The sequence below is a fragment of the Saccostrea cucullata genome, unplaced genomic scaffold (assembly GCF_032062105.1).
Source record: "Saccostrea cucullata isolate Sc308-1 unplaced genomic scaffold, CSIRO_AGI_Scuc_v1 ctg18011, whole genome shotgun sequence".
NCBI classification, from domain to species: domain Eukaryota; kingdom Metazoa; phylum Mollusca; class Bivalvia; order Ostreida; family Ostreidae; genus Saccostrea; species Saccostrea cuccullata.
The window spans coordinates 4,609-10,701 of record NW_026925915.1 but is presented as its reverse complement, the minus strand read 5'-3'; the positions used below and the strand labels follow the sequence as shown (position 1 = coordinate 10,701).

The window sequence follows — 6,093 nt, the reverse complement described above, 5'->3', positions numbered from 1 at the left end:
ATGGCTGATTCAATGAATTAAAAAAACACAATTTCCAATTCTGAATACTTACTGTAACTTCATATATTTTTTTTCATTACACTTATAAAATCAATCTTGCAAAGGGTATCTTTTATTGTGTATAAATGTAAATTGATAACAATTGCTTGTAAAAACTTATGGCAATACAACTTTTTAAGCTAATCCTTTTAGATAAAATTTTCTTTAGTAAAATAAAGCAATTTAACATATCATGCACAAGCAAACATTAAGGACAGATGATACAAAAAATGGATGTCTAAGTTGGTATAAATATTTGAGCCTATTTTTATTGCAAATGATGCTAATAATAATTAATTTATAACATATAAGAGAAATATGTAAAGTAAATTAGTGAGTTCAAAAAACATATTACATAAACGGTCAAAATAATTGAATAATATCTATATTTTTAATCTAATCTTGTAATCAAATAATTCAGAATCGGTACTGTTTTCATCTGCGTGGAATTAATAAGCTATATAATAAAAGCCTTTGAAAATAAATTATCACCTACTCCTTTAATTTAAAAAAAAGCAGGTCAAAGGATGGGGGTCCCTTAAAATTTTCTACTCCCAATTTTTCTCTAAATACCTGAAGTTGAATGTTTTCGGGAGTCTCTTAAGAAATAAAACACTGCAATTCAGAACCAAATATTTGTCATAACTACATCACCGTGTATATCCCAACATGCGGGGTGTAAACTATGTTGTGCGCGGGGTGTATGCCTCCGAAGCGAGAAAAAGGAGGTCAATGTAGGTTCTTTGTCCATTTTCTCAACTTACGGATATTTTTCGCCAGAAACCATATGCCTACGGAAGAAAGCATTATCTAAGGAGTATATGGATACCTATGAATCCACTGGACACCTTCTAGTTTTATCAAACACCTCAACACAATACCGAGGATCGGAGCAAGATTGACGCTTCACTGTATGATCAAATATCAGAAGAAAGCTTTGCTTCGTCATCACTTTTATATTATTGTTAAATGCATGATTACTTTATAAACGTTTGTACAAATTGTCTGTTAAGAAACAGTTCGTATTTAAAGATATTGACGAAAAATCAATGTTGTGTCCGGGGTGTATGCAACATGTTGTACGCGGGGTGTATGCCCCTCTCTTTACTCTATAGTATCATTGTCTAAAATATCATTAAAAAAATTCTTAACAATTGACTTTTGTTAAAGTTATATTTATTTTTTTAATTATTCACCAGATTTTTAATAGCAAAAAGTCAGGTTTATGAATTCGAAGTACGGAGAAAAATTTGATACACGTTCATCGCACTTTTGGCGTTGCTTGCACATGGAAGTAAATGTACAGGTGCTTTGTTAAACTGTTTAATGTGATAAACAACCATTCATCCCTTCGATTTAAAAACACCTTATTCAGATAATTCCTTAATAAATGCTTCACTCATGCATCATTTTGAACATTTTGCATTTTCTCATAATTTCTGTTTAACCCGTTTCAACAATTTTTTAATGATACTGCATACGGTGTGTATATATCTCAATTGATTCGATACGCAAGAGCATGCTCTACGTATGAACAATTTCTTAATTTTTTGACAAGCAAGTTGATGAAACAAGAATATCAGCAGTCTCGTTTAAGTCATCATTTCGTAAGTTCTATGGTCGATACAATGGCTTTGTCAGCAAATACAATTTATCATTGTGTCAATTGCTGACTGTCGTTTTCAATACCAATTATAATTAGTCCATTTATTATACACTGAATTGAAGACGGATTTTTTCGTTATTTCACGATCATGACAATGAGCACACGGCGGGTGTGACCAGTCAGCAGGGGATGCCCACTCCTCCATGGCACCTGATCCAACCTCTGATGTTTCGGGGGTCCGTGTTTGCTCTGCTCTTATTTTTTGTATTGTTTTATGGACTTTGAGATTGAATATGTTCGTTATCTTCACACATCTTTTATAAAAAAATATTTAGCAAAAAAATGTTTTCCATCATGTAGTATTTATATGCTGTGTACTTTGACCCCAGGAGGTCACATTTGGCAGTAAATTTTTGTTTTTATATTGAGGCATTATATTGTACGAAGTATATATTTTCTAGGAATGGGCCCGGGGAGGGTGTATTTGTGTCTTAGGTCACTTTTTAGTTGCGGGGGGGGGGTAACTTTTACTCCGTGTATATACGATAATAAAGTAGAGGAGGGACGAACATTAATTAATGTAATTACACATAGACGTAAAATTGTAATTGTACCCACAACAGTTTTTTTTCAACTGTGCATGCCCCAGAAAATTGTCCTTGTACAATGTGCATTACATGTTTATTGTGATTTGTAAAATATGAAATCTTTTCCGGTAAGGAAAAATGATCCAGAAATATTTGCAAAAATTGAAAGGAAAATTAATTTAATATACCATACGTATCATCCCCCTTTTTGTTCCAGACACAACAACTTTTCACTACAGAAAATGTTCATCGAAATTCAAGTTTCACCCCCCCCCCCGCCTTTGTGGCAGCCACGTCAAACAATGATTATGTAATAAGGTTAAGTAAAAAAACTTTTAAAAAAGGGAGAGTTGCCTGAAAAAAGATTGGACCTTCAACCACATTTGAAATAGGAGTTCGAGTTTCGATAAGTCCCTCCCCCCTTTTTTATAGCTATTAGTAAAGAACTATTTAAAGGTCTTTTTTAGGTATCCCCCCTCCAAAAAAGATTCTACATCGCTGTCATAAATGCTATATGTATTGATAATATAAAAGTTGCAGAAACAAAAAAGAGATTTATAATACACCATTCATGTTGTGTTTCTATTATTTTTAACAGGCGAAATATTTAGATTAAAATGATGCGAAGAAAGGACAAAGTGTCCTCAATGCAGGGATTTGGGGGGGGAGGGCCCCCTTTGGAGAGATTTTATATTTTGTGATTACGTAGATTTAGACCATTGCGCCATCTATAATGTAGCATTAATTCAGATAACAATCGCTCCTTGCATATCTAGAGCCTATTATGTTTGAATGTGATAGTTTGTTTAGTTTTCTTTATTCTTTTGATTTTTTAAAAATTTAGTTAAATTGTTTTGTAATTACATGTATGGACTTTACTTTTTGGTTTGGCATTAGTATTTTCATAGGTCTTTTATCAACACTACCTGTCGCTTATAAACGTGTGTAAATAATATTTTCATAGATACTTTGCACTAATAATCCTAAGAAAAATATGGGGTATACACCCCGCGTTCAACATGTTGCATACACCCCGCGTACAACATTGATTTTTCGTCAATATCTTTAAATACGAACTGCTTTATTAACAGACAATTTGTACAAACGTTTATAAAGTAATCATGTATTTAACAATAATATAAAAGTGATGACGAAGCAAAGCTTTCTTCAATATTTGATCATAAACACAGTGTAGCGTCTATCTTGCTCCGATCCTCGGAATTGTGTTGAGGTGTTTGATAAAACTAGAAGGTGTCCAGTGGTTTCATAGGTATCCATATACTCCTAAGATAATGCTTTCTACCGTAGGCATATGGTTTCTGGCGAAAAATATCCGTAAGTTGAGCAAATGGACAAAGAACCTACATTGACCCCCTTTCTCTCGCTTCGGAAGCATACACCCCGCGCACAACATAGTATACACCCCGCATGTTGGGATATACACGGTGTACATGTACATGTGTACATTAAGATAACAACATACAATCTACAAAACTATCTATCATAATAACATGTAAACATATATTTTCCTATTAATGCGACATTGGCGTTAAATATCTGCACAGCTATTTATCATAATTACATAATGTAAGAAATGCTTTGGTAAGAACTGCACTTCTATATCATAACTAGGTTAACTTAGGTTTATCATAAAAATACTAAATTAATGTTTTAATATCTATACACCATTCTAAAGGTAATCTCACCTGATGACATCTACACACCTTTCTAAAGGTAATCTCACCTGATGACTTCTACACACCTTTCTAAAGGTAATCTCACCTGATGACATCTACACACCTTTCTAAAGGTATTCTCACCTGATGACATCTACACACCTTTCTAAAGGTAATCTCACCTGACTTCTACACACCTTTATAAAGGTAATCTCACCTGATGACATCTACACACCTTTCTAAAGGTAATCTCACCTGATGCTATACACCTTCTAAAAGTAATCTCACCTGATGACACCTACACACCTTTCTAAAGGTAATCTCACCTGATGACTTCTACACACCTTTCTAAAGGTAATCTCACCTGATGACATCTACACACCTTATAAAGGTAATCTCACCTGATGCTACACACCTTCTAAAGGTAATCTCACCTGAAGCTCCCGTTATATCTTTGGCCTTGAGATCTTTACATTTCATTACTATAATATTCAATTTGCCTACAGCTGGCTGGTAACTTAATGACGGTCAATTTCTGCCATTTTCCCTGCAGAAGTTAAAAGTTACCTATTCTAAGAATACACTCGACTGTATACAACAGCAAAGTATGAAATCATACATGAACCTTGTAAATGTAATTTATGTAATTTAACTATTCTATTGAGAAGCTACACTGTGTTACAAGCACAATGTTCTTTTAAAATTTGCAATACATATAATTGAAAAATAGAAGAGCGTAGAGGAAATTCGGAAACTAAGAAACAAAGCAAAATACACTGCTTTTAGCATGTAAATATTTTTATACATGTAAGTAAAAAGTTATGTATTGACAGGGGTTTTGTAACATATTGATTTGCGTCACTGTGTTTGGTTTATTATTGAATCATTAATATTTAGACCTTATTATTTTTAAATTCGACTTCTAATTGGTGAGTTTTTTACCCTGCTGTCCTTGCACGGCTGAAGGTACCGCCACATGATGGGAGACTGTGAGAGATCTACTTCATTAAGAGGAATGTAAGTTTCACCGATAGGATCATCACGACTAAACCGGTCATAGTCTATAACTTGTAGATATATTGTCTTCTCTAACAATTTATTATGAGGCCAACCTACAAAAAAAAACATTAAATAAATAATGTAGGAATGAATTTAGCCAGATAAGGCAAAATTTATGATTCCTAACTAATAATACTGCAAAAGAAATTTATTTAATAATCTCAACATATAACTACTGTTTCCTGATGACCTGGAGACGGGTTTTTTTCACTCAATAGTGTGATGTAACAATAATTTTAGTTTGAAAGGAAAGAATTAAAGTTATGTGGATTCAAATATAAAAAAGTGTCAAACATTTGATAGCTATAAAAACAATCAGATGAAATCTCTGGTTTTCAGGAATGCCACGTGTCACTGTCATATATATATATATGTACAGAAATGTATATGTTACAAACCTTCGAACAGAAAACTTTCATTCCAGCGTGGGTTAAGGTTTTTCTTCTTCACTTTTGTCACTAACTTGTGTCTTTTATCAGGTAAAAGTAAAATTTTCACGTAAGGGTCACTTGTTCCTGTGAAATCCTTTGCCACTAAGTCTTTCGCTTGAATCACTTTTTAAAGTTAATGTTAAAGACTGAAAATCATAACTTAATCCTATTTGTATGCGTCCTAGTTTACAATCGACGCCTTCTGTGACGTCAACAGACGCCGCAGGACGTGCCACTTCCTCTGCGTCCTGTGACGCGTTTCTATTAACGTGAAGGCAATATTCCTCATCCCTTTCCATAAACTGCTGTTGACGTCATCAGATTTAGGACTCAGATCTGTGAATCGTTCTTCATGAGTGGCTGTAAAGATATTTTTCAGAACTTAAGTTTAGACAAAAATTAATATATTTGAATGGGCATCACAGTTTTGAACAACCCAAATATTTCTGGTAAGACTGTATTCTTACTGGAATGGATTTTCTATAGATTACATGTATATGTACATGTTATGTTTACATGCAACAAAACAAGTTTTGTTTTCTTTTCGTATTAGGTTTACATTTGCAGACGGGGTATCTTATTTTGAGAGTTTGGGCATATTTTATTTTTACAAAGAAACCAACGACAAATATTTTTAGGTACATTCTATTTTTGGTATCCAAAGTAACAACGTTCATAGAAATAAGAAAATAGAA

The 6,093-nt window shown here is 33.3% G+C and overlaps 1 pseudogene; it reads right to left on the bottom strand.

Annotated features, from left to right (window-relative positions):
- Positions 1 to 4,342: 4,342 nt before the first annotated feature.
- Positions 4,343 to 5,758, bottom strand: LOC134270076 (synaptotagmin-7-like; annotated as a pseudogene).
- Positions 5,759 to 6,093: the final 335 nt, after the last annotated feature.